General features: G+C 46.3%; 1 protein-coding gene across 1 annotated transcript in view; it reads right to left on the bottom strand.

The window, feature by feature from the left end:
* Window positions 1-13,809: 13,809 nt before the first annotated feature.
* PSTPIP2 (proline-serine-threonine phosphatase interacting protein 2) overlaps window positions 13,810-17,930 on the bottom strand; it is a 201,523-nt gene continuing 197,402 nt past the window's right edge. Inside the window, exon 15 of the mRNA XM_077463071.1 lies at window positions 13,810-17,139. The gene's annotated coding sequence lies outside the window, so the exon portion shown is untranslated. The remainder of the gene's footprint in view (window positions 17,140-17,930) is intronic.

Here is a 17,930-nt window from a genome sequence, read left to right as displayed (position 1 = left end):
TCTCATTTCTGTCTCCTCTCTTCTTTCTGTCTTCTCTCTCCTCTCCTTGTCTTCACTCTCCTCTCCCCTCTCTGTCTTCTTTCTCCTTTCTGTCTTACCTCTCCTCTCTGCCTTCTGTTTCCTCTCCCCTCTCTGTCTTCTGTCTCCTCTCCCCTCTCTGTCTCCTCTCCCCTCTCTGTCTCCTCTCTCCTCTCCTCTCCTCTCCTCTCTGTCTTCTCTCTCCTCTCCTCTCTGTCTTCTCTCTCCTCTCCTCTCTGTCTTCTCTCTCCTCTCCTCTCTGTCTTCTCTCCCCTCTCCTCTCTGTCTTCTCTCTCCTCTTCTCTCTGTCTTCTCTTCTCTCTCCTCTCTGTCTCCTCTCTCCTCTCTGTCTCCTCTCTCCTCTCCCCTCTCTGTCTTCTTTCTCCTTTCTGTCTTACCTCTCTCCTCTCCCCTCTCTGTCTCCTCTCTCCTCTCCCCTCTCTGTCTCCTCTCTCCTCTCCCCTCTCTGTCTCCTCTCCTCTCTGTCTTCTCTCCCCTCTCCTCTCTGTCTTCTCTCCCCTCTCCTCTCTGTCTTCTCTCCCCTCTCCTCTCTGTCTTCTCTCCCTCTCCTCTCTGTCTTCTCTCCCCTCTCCTTTCTGTCTTCTCTCTCCTCTCCTCGTCTTCTCTCTCCTCTCCCCTCTCTGTCTTCTCTCCCCTCTCCTCTCTGTCTCCTCTCTCCTCTCCCCTCTCTGTCTTCTCTCCCCTCTCCTTTCTGTCTTCTCTCTCCTCTCCCCTCTCTGTCTTCTCTCTCTCCTCTCTGTCTTCTCTCTCCTCTCTTTCTTATTTCTCCTGTCTTCTCTCTCCTCTCCCTTCTGTCTTCTCTCTCCCTTCTGTCTTCTCTCCTCTCCCCTCTATGTCTTCTTTCTCCTTTCTGTTTTACCTCTCCTCTCTGTCTCCTCTCCTCTCCACTCTGTCTGCTCTCTCCACTCTGTCTCCTCTCTCCACTCTGTCTCCTCTCTCCACTCTGTCTCCTCTCTCCTCTCTGTCTCCTCTCTCCTCTCTGTCTCCTCTCTCCTCTCTGTCTCCTGTCTCCTCTCTGTCTCCTCTCTCCTCTCTGTCTTCTCTCCCCTGTCTTCTTTCCCCTCTCTGTCTACTCTCTCCTTTCTGTCTTCTCTCTCCTCTCCTTCTCTCTCCTATTCCCTCTCTGTCTTCTCTCTCCTCTCCTCTCTGTCTTCTTTCTCCTCTCTCCTTTCTGTCTTCTCTCTCCTTTCTGTCTTCTCTCTCCTTTCTGTCTTCTCTCTCCTTTCTGTCGCCTCTCTCCTTTCTGTCGCCTCTCTCCTCTCTGCCTCCTCTCTCCTCTCGGTCTCCTCTATCCTTTCTGTCTTATCTCTCCTCTCTCCTCCTTTCTGTCTCCTCTCTCCTCCTTTCTGTCTCCTCTCCCCTCTCTGTCTTCTCTCTCCTCTCTTCTCCCGGTCTACTTTCTCTTCTCTGCCTTCGCTCTCCTTTCTGTCTTCTCTCTCCTTTCTGTCTCATCTCTCCTCTCTGTCTTCTTTCTCCTCTCCCCTCTGTCTTCTTTCTCCTTTCTGTCTTATCTCTCCTCTGTCCTCTCCGTCCTCTCTCCTCTCCCGTCTGTCTTCTCTCTCCTTTCTGTCTTCTCTCTCATTGTCTTCTCTCTTCTATCCCCTCTCTGTCTGTCTTCTTTCTCGGTCTCCTGTCTCCTCTCGGTCTCTTGTCTCCACTATCCTTTCTGTCTTATCGCTCCTCTCTCCACTCCCCTCTCTGTCTTCTCTTTCCTCTCCCCTCTGTCTCCTCTCTGTCTTCTCTCTCCTTTCTGTCTCATCTCTCCTCTGTCTTCTCTCTCCTCTCCCTTCCACTCTGTGTCTACTCTCTCCTATCTGTCTTCTCTCTCCTCTGTGTCTTCTCTCTCCTTTCTGTCTCATCTCTCCTCTCCCCTCTCTGTCTTCTTTCTCATTTCTGTCTCTCATTTCTGTCTTCTTTCTCCTTTCTGTCTCCTCTCTCCTCTCCCCTGTCTGTCTTCTCTCCCATCTGCTCTCTCCTCTCCCCTCTCTTTCTTCTTTCTCCTTTCTGTCTTATCTCTCCTCTCTGTCTTCTCTCTCTCCTCTCCCCTCTCTGTCTCCTCTCCCCTCTCTGTCTTCTTTCTCCTGTCTTATCTCTTCTCTTTCTCCTCTCCCTTCTGCCCTCTCCCTTCAGTCCTCTCTCCTCTTCCCTCTCTGTTTTATCTTTCCTCTCCCTTCTCTCTCCTCTCTACTTTCTGTCTCTCCTCTTTACTTTCTGTCTCTCCTCTCCTCTCTGTCTTCTCTCTCCTCTCCCCTCTCTTTCTTCTTTCTGTCTTACCTCTCCTCTCCTCGTCTTCTCTCTCCTCTCTCCTCTCTGTCTTCTTTCTCCTTTCTGTCTTATCTCTCCTCTCCCCTCTGCCCCTCCCCTCTCTGTCCTCTCTCCTCTTCCCTCTCTGTTTTATCTCTCCTCTCTACTTTCTGTCTCATCTCTCCTCTCTCTGTCTTCTCTCTCCTCTCCCCTCATTCTCTTATCTCTCCTCTTTGTCTCCTCTCTCCTTTTCCCTCTCTGTCTTCTCTCACCCCCTTCCCTCCCTGTCTTCTCCCCCTCCCCCCCCCCCCCCCCTTTGTCAGGGCTGGGCTCTCAGCCCTTCCTTCTTAGCTCTCAGGTTGCTCTCAGCTGTCGGTTAATTGCCAGTGCTCATCATTCCACAGTGGTGAACCTGGTGATCATTTTCTACACGTCAGTGAAGCCTACAGCCAGCCCCTTCTGGCTATTTAAACTGCCTGGTTCATTTCATCAATGCCTTCGCCTTGGTCAAGACTTGTCTGGCTGATGGCCCTTCTGGTTCCTGATCTTGTTTGCTGCCTCTGACTACGCTAATCTCTGGCTTCCCTGGCTATATTTTGCCTATGTTTACTAGTTATACCATTTTTACCATTATATTAAAAGGTGTGATTTTTACTGCATTGTCCATCTCCGTTTTATGGTTACTGACAGTCTTCTCTTTCCTCTCCCCCCCCCCCCCATCTGTCCCTCTTTGTATTCTCTCTCCCCTTTTTTCCCCCCCTTCTCTGTCTTCCCTTCCTCTCTGTCTTCTCTCTCCCCTTTTTCCCATGCCCTGTCTTCTCTCCTAAAAGTCTGATCGTGTGTACGGGCCTTTTGGGGGGACTCTGATGGGGACCTTGATATAAAGGATTTTGACAGGGAATCTGATGTAACTCTTATGAGGACCCTGATGTAAGGAGGGACTGTTGTGGGGACCCTGATGGAAAGAAGAACTCTGATGGGGATGTAAAGGGGATGCTGACGGGGACCTTGATGGAAAGGACGACTGATGAGGACCCTGATGTAATTGGGGACTCTAAGCCTGACCATACATTATACAACTTTCTTGTACAATTATCCTTTAGATTTACCAAAACCATTTAATATGAGGTCAAACCTAACCACTTTCAATTTGTATGCAATCAGGCAGGCCCTTCCACTACACAGTTGAAGGTAAATCTAAAGGAAATTGAATAAGAACATTGTATAATGTATGGTTAGCAAAAGACAGATTCAGGAGACACACACTGGAAGACATCACAATCAACACAACTCAATCTGCATACTTTTTTCTTGACTTTATTCTATAAACATATAATTGTCATTACAATGTATGCATATCATTACAGCATTAATCATAATGTAACAATCACAGGTCCTATTTATCAAAGTATTAAAGAACCTTCCCGGGCAGTCTGTGCGGACTTAAGGCAGTGTAACCTCTTTCCCTCCACGTAACAGATATGTGAAGCAGCAAACAGGATGGGGTTGAACTCCCACACACCGAACATACAGTATGTGTCAAAGGATGGGCAATGTATTCTGTGCTGGGAGCACAATCAATGTGCGCTCCCAGCACCATCACTGAGCTATCATAGGCAGCTCTTGGTCTCTAGTCTTGATTGGGAGTTCACAGGATGGGCTTCTGGTCACATGACCACTGTGATGGCCAATCAGTTGTCACATGATTAGAAAGTCCATCCCACTCTACCCGTCCCCAAGGCATAAAGACCCACCAGGGTTGGGCTGGTAGGGGTTCAGGGATTTTTTTTTTTTTACCGTCATTGCCACCCCTCTGAAAAGCAATCTGCAGTGGATCGTTTTTCAGAGGCATTTCACAGGCAGCTCAGAACCTATTTTAACCCTTAAAAGCCTGCAGTACCATGCCACAACCACACGTATTACACAGTTGCCAGGCTGGTTGTGGCACGTAGACATGTGCGCCGTCAATAAATTTGTTTTGTTTTGTTGTGCATTAACCGTTAATTTGTGTCCGAAATTAAATTTGGATTCGTACGAAATACAAATTTTCGTTAGGTTCGTTAACTTTTTGGAAACAAATTACAAACGTTTGTTATGATGAATTTAAAAAGCAAAAAATACCTTTCTCAATATGGCAGTCGTCGACTCATTATGAGGGGCTCCCACCATCCCTGTGCTGTGCTCATTATGAGGGGCTCCCACTAACCCTATGCTGTGCCGATTTCCCCTTGGGCTGTACCCCTGCTGTGCTCATTATGAGGGACTCCCACTATCCATGTGCTGTGCTCATTATGAGGAGCTTACACCATCCCTGTGTTGTGTTCATTATGAGGGGCTCCCACCATCCCTGTGCTGTGCTTATTATGAGGGGCTTACACCATCCCTGTGTTGTGCTTATTATGAGGGGCTCCCCCCATCCCTGTGCTGTGCTCATTATGAGGGGCTCCCACCATCCCTGTGTTGTGCTTATTATGAGGGGCTTACACCAACCCTGTGTTGTGCTCATTAAGAGGGGCTCCCACCATCCCTGTGCTGTGCTCATTATGAGGGGCTCACACCATCCCTGTTTTGTGCTCATTATGAGGGGCTCCCACCATCCCTGTGCTGTGCTCATTATGAGGGGCTCCCACCATCCCTGTGCTGTGCTCATTATGAGGGGCTCCCCCCATCCATGTGCTGTGCTCATTATGAGGGGCTTACACTATCCCCGTGCTGTGTTCATTATGAGGGGCTCCCACCATCCCTGTGCTGTGCTCATTATGAGGGGCTCCTACCATCCCTGGACTGTGCTCATTATGAGGGGCCCCCACCATCCCTGTGCTATGCTCATTATGAGGGGCTCCCACCATCCCTGTGCTGTGCTGACTTCCTGGGTTTTTAACTTGGTCGTAACGAAAAATCGTAGTTATTATGACAATGATAAACCGATATTAACGAACATTCTTATTTTGTCTGATTCTGAATCTCCCATCAACTACCAGTACCAGTCTCCCACTCCCATACTAAAAAAGGTCATTTTCCCAACCCTCACTCAGCAGCAGAAGAAAACCTCTGATTGGTTAACAAAACACCAGTCACGTTTCCGTTGTAACGGAATTTGGATCCGAAATTCGTCAACGGAATTTCATATACAATTCGGAAGCATAGAAATTCTTATTTCGGATGCTTCCGAATGTATGAATTTTTGGAAATTTGGACGAATTTTTGGAAATTTGGACGAATTTTTGTTTTGCACAAAACGAACAGCACATGTCTAGTGGCGCAGTCCCACTCACTTGATTGGATCACATTTGGTGGAGGCACTACCAGTCAATTGCGACTTGCGGTATAATTTTTGCCGCACTGTGAAAATGGCAGAGTGTTCTAATAACCTGGCCAGTGACCATGTTAACCTGTGAATGAGTGGGCCTGGTAAAAGCACAGTTCAGGCACCTAGGTTTACCACCACCCATGTAAATTAGACATAACAGGTTTAGATTGGGGTCACAGTAGAACAGGGGCGATTCACAGCAGGAGCCGGTTCACATATCTCCGCAGCGGCTCCGGTGCGAAATGCTCAGGGACCCTGTGCGTCTTTTGGTCCATTTCAGCCCAAAATTCGGAACGGATACGGTGAATGGAGACGCACCAGAACTCCTGCTGTGAGTCGCTGCGTGTTAACCTGTTATATCTCATTTACACGGGTGGTGGTAAACCTAGGCGACTGAACTGTGCTTTTTACAAGGACCACTCATCCACAAGCGAACATGGTCCAATTCGCAATAGTGTGGACCCAGCCTAAAGGGTGGCAGTAATAGGATGAAAGCCATCACTGATTGTCTTTACAGGTAGCAACACAAGATGTCACATTCTAGTAAACCCCAACCTGCAACAAGCATGCAGCAAGTGAAATCTGAGATACCATCTGTATAATATATAAGGCGAGATGCAAATTTAGGCATCCAAACACAAAAAATTGAGTAACCCTCCTAACTCCAGTGCCTGATCTAACGGAAAGGAACTTGGGGTAATGGAAGACATGAGACTGCTCAGAAAGAACCATGTGATGGCCAACTTCAATCCCCCAAGAGTCTTCCTCAGAGCCTATGTGAGCAATGCCTTGGAGCAGAGATTCTCAATCAGGGTTCCTCCAAATGTTGCTAGGGGTTCCTTCAGTATTGGCCAATTTCTGCCTCTCAGATAAGTTCCCACTGACACCATTGATCTTTTTAGCTATCTGTAAGGAGGTAATTCTTCCCAATGACCACAAGTGTAAGGACCATTCTTCCCACTGACCATCACCCTATTGTATCATGAGTTGTAGATTTCTCATTTTTAGCAGGGCTTCCCTGAGAACGGAGAACTATTTCAAGGGTTCCTCCGTGTTGAAAAGGGTGAGAAAGGCTGCCTTAAGGCCCGTACACACGGTCGGACTTTTTGACAACAAACATGCAAATTAGCTATTTTGGAGCAACATCCGACTGTGTACGCTCCATCGGACAAACTTTTTCTGTTTTCATCTGACTTTTGTTGGCTGTGCGAACGGACAAACTTTCTGGCAACAAAAGTCCGATGGAGCAAAGTCCGACCGTGTGTACGCAAAAGCATCGGACTTTTGTACAAGGTACAAACACTCATGCTCAGAACCAATGCAAAAGATCAGACTACAATACAGAAGTTCACCAAAGGTGGCGCTGGAGTCATTGAACGTCCTCTTTTGAAGCGGCGTCAGTACGTTGTGACGTCATTACGTTCGTGTTTGTTGTCAAAAAGTCCGACCGTGTGTATGCAATACAAACTTGTGGACCACGCCCTTTGTACAAAAGTCCACGGAAAAGTTTGTACAAAGTCCGACCGTGTGTATGAGGCTTTAGACGTTAGTCACACCCTTTTAAAGATTTAGGCCCCATTCATGCCACCTGTGACCACTGTGGTGTGTTTAACGTGCACACGTAATGTGCGCTAGGTAGCTCATTCATTTGAGTGGGCTGCGTATAGACCTAAAAATGCACCTGCAGTAAGACCCCTTTCACACTGGGGCGCTTTGCAGGTGCTACAGCGATAAAAATAGCGCCTGCAAAGCGCCCCGAAACAGCTGCTGCTTTGTCTCCGATATGAAAGTCCCGAGGGCCTTCACACTGGAGCGGTGCGCTGGCAGGATGGTAAAAAAAAAAGTCATACTAGCAGCATCTTTGGAGCGGTAAAGGAGCAGTGTATACATTGAAATCAATGGGGCAGCTATACCTCTGGCAAACCGCCTCTGCAGAGGCGTTTTGCGGTGGTTTTTAACCCTTTCTCAGCTGCTAGCAGGAGATAAAGCCACCCCGCTAGCAGCCGAATACGGTAAAGCGCCACTAAAAATATTGACGCACCTCCCGCCCCAGTGTGAATGGGGCCTAATTTCTGTACTGCACCACATTGTAGCCAATCACTGCGTCTTGAAAGGCACTGCACTGCAGATACATCGGGGTATTGGTGCATAGCTCCCAACTGTCCCTGATTGTGAGGGACTGTCCCTTATTTGGAGCAATGTCCCTCTGTCCTTTTTTGCCCCATATTTTGGTCTGATCCATCTAGATGTATATAAAATGCACTTTTTATCTTTCAAAAAAGTGTTTCCCAGTGCTAAACCTTTCCTCCAAATTCTAAATTGCGGCATTTGTACATTTTCAAAGCCAATATAAAGAAATAGTAGTGGTAAAAAAAAAGCCCTTCTGGATTTAACCATTTTTTGGGGTTAATTCTCCTTTCAGGGGGTGGCTCTATGCAGCACCTGTGACTCCCAGGTTGGGAAATTTGCCCCAATTGTACAGCGTGCAGCCACAATCTGTTATCTCCATGAGCCTTTTGTGTATCCCCTCCTACCCTTTCCCCTTGCAATTTTTGTTCCTAGTTTACACTCCTGCCCTCTGTAAGATGCCAAGAATGGCACCAGGACCAGAAGCACACATCATCAGTGGTCATCCAATCGCTGAAGAGCAAGAACACCAAACCAGGAGAAGTGCCAGAGAAGATGGCGGCAACAGCAAGGGATAGCTCTGAACTGTCAGCACTAGAGGCAAACACTGGCATAGCTCCCAACTTTCGAGGGACTGTCCCCGATTTGGAGCAATGTCCCTCTGTCCCTCTTTCCCCCCTCATTTTGGTCTGATCCATATAGTTGTATATAAAATGCACTTTTTATGTTTCAAAAAGTGTTTCTCAGTGTTAAAACTTTCATCCAATTTCTAAATCACTGCATTTGTAAATTTTTAAGAGCCAATATAAAGGAATAATAGTGGTAAAACAATCCCTTGGGGACTTAACCACTTGCTTACTGGGCACTTAAACCCCCCCTCCTATCCAGACCAATTTTCAGCTTTCAGCGCTGTCGCACTTTGAATGACAATTGCGCGGTCATACAACGCTGTACCCAAATGATTTTTATCATCCCCCCCCCCCAAATAGAGCTTTCTTTTGGTGGTATTTGATCACCTCTGCGGTTTTTATATAAAAAAAAAAAAAAAAAAATGAAAAAGACCAAATTAAAATAGATAAATTATTTTTTGTTTTAAAATTTTATAACGGATAATTTTTGTCTGTCATTGATGTACGCTGATGAGGCGGCACTGATGGGCACCGATAGGTGGCATTGATCGATTACACTGATAGGCAGCACTTCTAGGTGGCACTGATTGGCACCACTGGTGAGCATTGATAGGTGGCACTTGGCATTGATAGGTGGCATCTGTGGGCATTGATATGTGGCACTTTGGGCATCAATAGGTGGCACTTGTGGGCATTGATAGGTGGCATTTGTGGACACTGTTGGTCGGTATGAGGCATAATTGCCTCTTCCGCTTAAAGCGGGAGTCCGCCGGGACTCCGCGTTTTTTTTTTTTAAAAGCCAGCAGCTACAAATACTGCAAAATAGTGACACTTACCTGTCCAGCGCGCCCGCGATGTCGGCACCCGAAGCCGATCTCTAGATCGACACTCGAGTGCTGCCGCCGCCATCTTGGGTATGGGAATCAGGAAATGGAGCCTTTCGGCTAAGTTACGCCCCTTTCCGCAGAGAGCTATCCCGGAAGTGGGTGCAGTTACCTGGATTATCCAGGTAACTGCACCCCCTCCCCCCTGAAAGGTGCCGATTGTGGCACCGGAGGGGGGGAGGGTTCCGATGAGCGGAAGGTCCACTTTAGGGTGGACCTCCGCTTTAAGAACCGATGTCCCTTTAAGATAAGCCGTGATCAGTTACATTCAAAGCGTATCATGAATGATAACGGTCACAGTTGCTTGTGACTCCAACCGAACTGTCAAACCATTAACTACTTGCCTACCGGGCACTTTTACCCCCTTCCTGCCCAGGCAAATTTTCAGCTTTCAGCGCTGTCGCACTCTGAATGACAATTGCGCAGTCATGCTACACTGTACCCATGTGACATTTTTATCATTTTTTTCCCCCCCGAGTAGAGCTTCCTTTTGGTGGTATTTAATCACCACTACCGTTTTTTTTATATTTTGATAAACAAAAAAAAAGACCGAAAATTTTGAAAAAACAAAAATAATTTTTCATAGTTTGTTATTACATTTTGCAAACAGGTAATTTTTCTCCTTCCTGATGTACACTAATGAGGCTGCACTGATAAGAGACACGGATGAGGCTGCACTGATGGGCACTAATAGGCGGTAGACATGTGCAATTCCTTTCGTTTCAAATTCGTTTTTTTTTTTACGAATTTCGAAAAATTGGGTAATATCCGAATTAACGAAAACGCTTAAATCTTTTTCCAAATATTCATAAATTCAAATAGTTGAAAATTTGTAAATCCGAAAATCTGAAATAATAACTAATAATAATTTAACTATTAAATGATACATCTAAACAAATGGAACGGAATGAATTAATAATAATAAAAATGTTTTATTATTTATTATTCATTCGCTCTGTTCCATTTCTTTAGATGCGGCAGTCGTTATTTCGGATAATTCGTAACTTCAGATAAATTCGTATTCATTATGTTCACTAACAGCCAAATTTGAACGGAAATTCCAATAGCTATAATTTAATAGTTAATTATTAGTTAGTTATTCTTTAGAATTTTCAGATTTTCTTTCTGATTTTCGAATTTACAAGTTTTCTCATTTCCGAATTGCCATCATAACGAATCACCCGAAAAACGAAGGAAAAAAAAACCCCAGAATGAAATGAAAAGGAATACATTTTTCGGCAGTGCACATGTCCACTGAGAGGTGACTATGATGGGCACAGATGAGCACAGATTGGCCGCACTGGTGGGCACTCATAATCAGGACAATGATGATCAGTGCCCTGATTATGCGTGCATACCTTCCAACTTTCTAAAATTGGAATGATGAACGTCCCAATAGCAAAAGTATGTAGACATAGGACACCCCCGTCACACCCCTTAACCGCATGCTGATCAGCCGCCGCAGTTGTACTGCGGCAACATGGCTCAGCTGCGCGAATCACAGCCATGTTACGTTGGTAACATAGAAAGCCACTGGGGGGGGGGGCGCGTGCGCACGACCCCTGCTCACTCACAGAGCCAATGCAAGTGCCCAGCGGTCAGGATCACCGCCGGGCTCCCGAGATCGCTCGGGGCACACCGAGAACCGGGATCTATGCGTGTAGTTTCCGGTTCTCTGAGGGAAGAACAGACAGATCGTCTGTTCATACAGACTATGAACAGACGATCTGTCATCTCCACTACACAGTCCGCTCCCCCCTTCAATTATAACACACTTTTAAGCCCTTCACTGCCAGTGACATTTTTACAGTAATCAATGCAATTTTATAGCACTGATCGCTGTAAAAATGCCAGTGGTCCCAAAAATATGTCAAAATTGTCTGATGTGTCCGCCATGTCGTCGCAGTCCCGATAAAATTCACAGATCACCGCCATTACTAGTAAAAAAAAAAAAAAAATTAATAATAAAAATGCCATAAATCTATCCCCTATTTTGTAGACGCTATAACTTTTACAAAAACCTATCAATATACGCTTATTGCAATTTTTTTTTAACCAAAAATATGTAGAAGAATACGTATCGGCCTAAACTGAGGAAAAAAAATGTTTTTTTATATTTTTTTGGGGGATATTTATTATAGGAAAAAGGAAAAAATAATGCGTTATTTTCAAAATTGTCACTTTTTGTTTCTAGCGCAAAAAATAAAAACCACAGAGGTGATCAAATACCACCAAAAGAAAGCTCTATTTGTGGGGAAAAAAGGACATACATTTTGTTTGGGTACAACGTCGCACGACCGCGCAATTGTCAGTTAAAGGGACGCAGAAAGTGCTCTGGTCAGGAAGGGGGTAAAATCTTCTGGGGCTCAAGTGGTTAACCACTTCCCGACCAGCGCACGACGATGTACGTCGACAGCATGGCACGGGCAGGCATATTGGCGTACATGTACGTCCAATATTCGTTGCCGCCGTGCCATCGGGAGCGCGCCGCCGGCGGCGCGCTCCCGCGCTGGTCGGGACCTCCGTGAGTCCGGTCGCGGGACCCGCGGACTCGATCGCCGCGGGCATCCCCGCGATCGTCTCACGGAGCGGCGGAATGGAGGAAATGCTGTATAAACAACATTTTCTCATTCTGCCTAGCAACTAGTGACGCTGATCTCTGCTCCATGTGATTGGAGCAGAGATCAGTGTACACTAAATGAAAGCCCAACCCCCCCACAGTTAGTAACACACCCCTAGGAACACTTAACCCCTACACTGCCACCCACAGGTTAACCCTTTCACTGCCAGTGTCATTTACACAGGAATCACTGCATTTATATAGCAGTGATTACTGTATAAATGACAATGGTCCCAAAAATGTGTCAAAAATGTCCGATGGGTCCCCGACAATGTCGCAGTCACAATAAAAATCGCAGATCGCCGCCATTACTAGTAAAAAAAAAAATAATAAAAAATTATTAATAAAAATGCTATAAAACTATCCCTATTTTGTAAACGCTATAACTTTTGCGCAAACCAATCAATAATCGCTTATTGCGATTTTTTTTACCAAAAATATGTAGAAGAATACGTATCGGCCTACATTGAGGGAAAAGAATGTTTTTTTATATATTTTTGGGGGATATTTATTATAACAAAAAGTAAAAAATAATGCGTTTTTTTCAAAATTGTCGCTCTATTTTTGTTTATAGCGCAAAAAATAAAAACCGCAGAGGTGATCAAATACCACCAAAAGAAAGCTCTATTTGTGGGAAAAAAAGGACGTCAATTTTGTTTGGGAGCCACGTCGCACGGCCGCGCAATTGTCAGTTAAAGCGACGCAGTGCCGAATCGCAAAAAGTGGTCTGGTCTTTGACCAGCAAATTGGTCCGGTCTGAAAGTGGTTAAAGGAGAATTGTACAAAAAAAAAAAAAAAAAGATTAGTTAAGCACACAAGTGCTTTTAATTACCACTGCTATTCCTTTATATTGGCTTCTGAAATTTACAAATGCAGAAATTTAGAAATTGGATGAAGGGTTGAGCACTGAGAAACACTTTGATAGATAAAAAGTAAATTTTATATACAACTATATAGATCAGACCAAAATGAGGGACAAATGAAGGAGGAAGGAGGGACAGAGGGACTTTGTTCCAAATCAGGGACAGTCCCTCCAAATCTGGGACAGTTGGAAGGTATGTGAGTGCAGTCCCGGCAAAGTAAGCCTGCGCTGTAGCTGTCATTTGGCTATAGCATGGGCGAGAAGTAGTTAAAGCGGGAGTTCCGCATTTTTTTTTTTAAAAGCCAGCAGCTACAAATACTGCAGCTGCTGACTTTTAAAATAAGGACACTTACCCGCCCAGCGCGCCCGCGATGTCGGCACCCGAAGCCGATCTCTCGATCGTCTCTCGGGTGCTGCCGCCGCCATCTTGGGTATGGGAATCAGGAAGTGGAGCCTTTCGGCTTCATTTCCCGGTTCCCTACTGTGCATGCGCGAGCCGAGCTGCCCAATAAGGATGGACCCCGCTGCCTCTGGGATCTGTGTGTTCCCAGCAGGCAGCGGGGGACTTTCGGAAAGGGGCGTAGATCTACGCCCCTTTCCGCAGAGAGCTATCCTGGAAGTGGGTGCAGATACCTGTACTGTACAGGTATCTGCACCCCCCTCCCCCCTGAAAGGTGCCAATTGTGGCGCCGGAGGGGGGGGGATTCCAAAGAGCGGAAGGTCCACTTTAGGGTGGACCTTCGCTTTAAATAGCTGGTGTCATAACTGATCACATGTGCAGCATCATGGCAACTGCAGATCAAACAAGAAGCAAAGATGGCCGCTTCCTTGGCTGTAAAGGAGAGGAGGGTTTAGTTTCTCTTTAAAGTGAATCTGTCACCCAGATACAGCATTACACTTCTGTATAATCAGTGGAAAATGTGGCTGCTGCTCTGTTGGGTGATACATTGTGTAAGTACAGTAATAACTGGGAAAGGAGCAGGCTGCTATCTCCTGCACCCCTCTCACTATCCCTTGGCAGTGACATATTTCATCTTGCATCCATGCAGTGTAGCCTTCTATACAATTCATTACAAATATACAATATGAGGTCATTTTACATGGCAGAGTCCATTTAGATTCTGTCAGTTGGACTGGAACATAAGATTATGACAGTTTAATGTCCTTTTTAAAAAGAACATCTCTCTGCTACTATCTGACATTAGACTCAATTCACAAAGCTAACGAACCAGATGAACCATCCTTGTGTTCAACAAAGTGACAGTTATTTTCAGTTGAGTCTGGCGAGTTTGAAAATTGCTGTTGCATGGTTGAAGATAGAATGCAGGGGCGGGGGAGGGGGGGGGGATAGTTATTAAAACGTAGGCAGACAGAATCTGGAGCAGCCGTGCACAACAACCAATTAGCTTTCATCCATTATTCTCAAAGTTTAAAGCAGAGCTCCACCCAAAAGGGGAAAATGCCACTTGTTTGCACCCTCCACTGCCGCAGTGACATCACAGGTCCCAGGAATCTACGGGATAAATCACAAGGCGCAGAGCAACTCGCGCATGCGCAGTAGGAAACCGGCTGTGAAGCCGCAGTATTTGTATCGGCTGACTTTAAATTTTTTTGGGGAGCTGCTCGTTAAGGCCTGGTTCACAACTATGCGACATGGCACCCACACAAAATCCTTTTTTCCCACAAATAGCGCTTTCTTTTGGTGGTATTTGATCGCATCTGTGGTTTTTATTTTTTATGTTTTGTGCGTTTTTTGCCACGATTTTCCTATGTTTTGTGTTTATCTGCCCAATGACAAATTGGTAAAAAAAAATATATTTTTTTTAAAAAAAGCATGAAAAATGCAAAACGCGTCAAACGCACGTGGAAAAACGCAAAAAGAAATCGAAAGCAAACTGCATAGGTGTGAACCAGGCCCAACTAAACAAGCCGATTGGTTGCCACGCACAGCTACTCCACATTCTGTCTGCTCCGGTTTGATAACTTACCCTCATGTCTTATAGTGGCCATACACATGATTGATTTCTTTCTTAATTATTTTCTCATGATAGGAATAATCGATTGATAGTTTACAACCCATTCAATTAATATGCTGCACGCAAGGAACTCAATCATAAGTTAAAGCGGAACTAAACATAATCGACAGTTACATTCAAAGTATGCCGTGAAGGAAATAGGATCAAACGATTTTTCTCCCTCGCGGATTAACTCAGTTTGACTGAATCTGATCTAAATCAAGTCTGAATCGAAGAGAAGGAAATGTGTTGTTATTATTATTATTATTAGATTGCTTTGCAGATTCAACCATTGTGATCGATACCGATATCAATTTGGATAATAAAATTGAAGAATGTATAGTCACCAGTAGGTTGGTGTTAAAACTGAACTCTGGGAAAAGTAAAAGTCCTCCTTTACAGTGAGGCAACGGCACTGCAAGGGTTATCTGCCCATTCATGCCCAGGGGCCTGGCTAAAGCCTTTCTTAAGTTATCTTCCGCAGGCTCCTCCACACTGCTGGACTGGTCCTTACATCCTTTTCTCCCTTGCAATCCAGTGTTTGGATGCCCCCAGGGGCTGCCGATAAGGCGGTACTGCCGGTGCTCCTGTACCAAGCCCAGGCCCCATCAGCGCAGCAAGAGGAATCGGATCATGGACAAAAGGGGGTGACTGGTGCGAACCAGTCTCCTATTTGGCTCTCCTTGCAGCAGTTGAAAGCCAGCTTCTCCTCTCCCTCCCACTGTCTTTCAGCTGCTGCAGGGAGAGCCATACAAGGGTTTGGTTCCTGTAATTACCACCCCCCCACCATCGATCACCTGCCTCTGTCCATAATTGGATTACCCCTGCCCCAGTTGCCCAGTCCCCCCCACTGTATGACCCCCCCCCCCACCTTCCTTGCAGTGCTGCCAGCTTAATCACCTCTCCCTCCCATCAGCTTTCTGCTGTGGGGGGGCGGGGGTCGACTACACTACATGGGATCTGTCCTAGTAAATGCCCCTGCAGCACCAATTACCCCTCCTGTAAATAACCTCCTTCCCCTTGCTGTCAGGGCCTTCCAGCAGCGCTGACAGCTTCTTCTCTCCCTCCCACTGCCTGCTACAAAGGATCGCTCCAGGATGGAGAGCGGGTCAGGCAGGCTGTACCGGGCCCCGTGATTTCTAACAGCAGCCCTAGATAGATCTGACTTTATCAAGACCAATGCAGTGACCACAGTCCTGCTTTGCATGTGAGGACACAGAGGGACAATCCACTGCCAGAGCATATGGGGGGAAGAGCAGGTGATCAGGTAGGAAAAAGTACTTTTGGTGTCCCCTAGACAGATGTGTTCAGGTAACCTTAGCACCGCGGGTGCAGCCCCGCTGCAAGGGAGTGCTTTTACTTTTCCTGGAGTTGGGTGTTAAAGACTTGTAACTGTAGTTTGAGCCCAATACTGTGAAGCTGTAGGGCAGGTGTTTCTCAGCTCCAGTCCTCAAGGCGCCCCTACAGGTCCTGTTTTCAGGATTTCCCACAGATGAAAACGGCTGTGGTAATTACTAAGGCAGTGAAACTGATTAAATCGCCAGTGCAATATAATGGAAAGCCTGAAACCATGACCTGTTGGGGTGCCTTGAGAACTAGAGTTGATGAAACACTGCTGTGAGGGGACTACAGCCTATTTAAGAGTTTTTTGTCCTGGTTAATATAGCCCATTGGATGCCACATAGGCTGCGAACATGCAAAACAGAGCTCAGGAATCCTCAGCTATCACTGGGCTCCCAAGGTGGGGAATGACATGCATTCATAGGAGCCCAGAGAGAGAGAGAGATAGCAGATCCAGCATCTACAAAGGGATGCAACAAGGTCCTTGATGAGTCAATACTGCGGTTCAGCTTCATGGCATATGTGGAAAGATTTCCTATTTCACCTCTTTTCTGAAAAAAATAAAATAAATTATACAACAAACCCTTGGCATCACCCTTTACACGAGACAGGCTGCTTATTTGACAGGCAATGAGGTTTTTTTTTGTTTTTGTTTTTTTACCATGAAGCCCTCTAGTGGTGATCTGCAAGAATGCATTACAGGTTGGCCTGGCACATTCTATTGACCCTTATGTCCATGTGCTTTTCAAGTCAATAGCCCCCTAGGGCGTTGGTTGGTAATCCCTGAGAAGAATGATGCACAGTTTTGCTGCACCCAGTGCTCAGAAAATTTGCACTATCAATGCTTCAATGTTTCACGTGGCTTGTAAAAACTGGACCATGCATGATTGCCCCGACTTGTGTTTTATTGAAATTCCAGGGAGCGGTCTTGATTGCAGCAGGCGATAGTTAATCTGTCTCTTTATAAATAGCTTTCTAAACAAAACACCTAAAAGATTAATAGCTGCAGTATATCTTCGTTCCTGAGAGGGAGGATGGTACAGGTGAACGACATTCCAAATCCATCACCTGAGAGACAAAAAAAGAAAATAAGCGTCATTATCAGTGGCGGCTGGTGAAGTTTTAGGATGGGGGGGGCACCAGACCCCGCCCTTCCTTTTTGACTCCTCCCACCCCTTACAGAATCCAACCACTCTGTCCCCTGGATTCCACACATAGTATTAGGAGTATACAGCTCAGCATCACAGGACAGATTATATAGCTCAGCCTCACAGCTCAGAGTATACAGATCAGGGTATACAGCTCAGGGTATACAGCTCAGCCTTACAGATCAGGTTATACACAGCTCAGCCTCACAGATCGGGCTATACACAGCTCAGCCTCACAGATCGGGGTATATAAAGCTCAGCCTCACAAATTGGGGTATACAAATCAGCACAGGACCCCTGGCTCAGACAGCACATCCCGACCCCCCCCCCCCCCACTCACAGGACTCACGGCTCTGACATCACACTTGCGTGCCCCCATCTCTGGGCTCTGACAGTGGCACCCACGTGAAGGAGCTTGCTGCTCTAGGCTCTGACAGAACCCCCCCCCCATCTCTGGGCTTTGACAGCGGCACCCCCTCCTTGGAGCTTGCTCGTGGCTCTAACATAACAGCGCCCCATCGTGGGGCTCGCAGCTCTGGCATATACAGCCCCTCACCCTTGTCCGGGGAACTTTGATAGATAGATTGCCTGACCCAGGATTGGAATGGTGATCTGTCTATCTGTCTATCAAAGTGACACAGATAAGGGAGGAGGGGCTGTATATGACGGCGAGCGGCGGGGAACACACAGCTATTGAAACAAAAGCTGTTA

This window comes from Lithobates pipiens, unplaced genomic scaffold (genome assembly GCF_037356315.1).
Source record: "Lithobates pipiens isolate NorthernLeopardFrog02 unplaced genomic scaffold, aLitPip1_a1.2 Scaffold_3, whole genome shotgun sequence".
NCBI lineage: Eukaryota > Metazoa > Chordata > Amphibia > Anura > Ranidae > Lithobates > Lithobates pipiens.
This window is presented reverse-complemented; position numbering and strand designations above follow the sequence as displayed.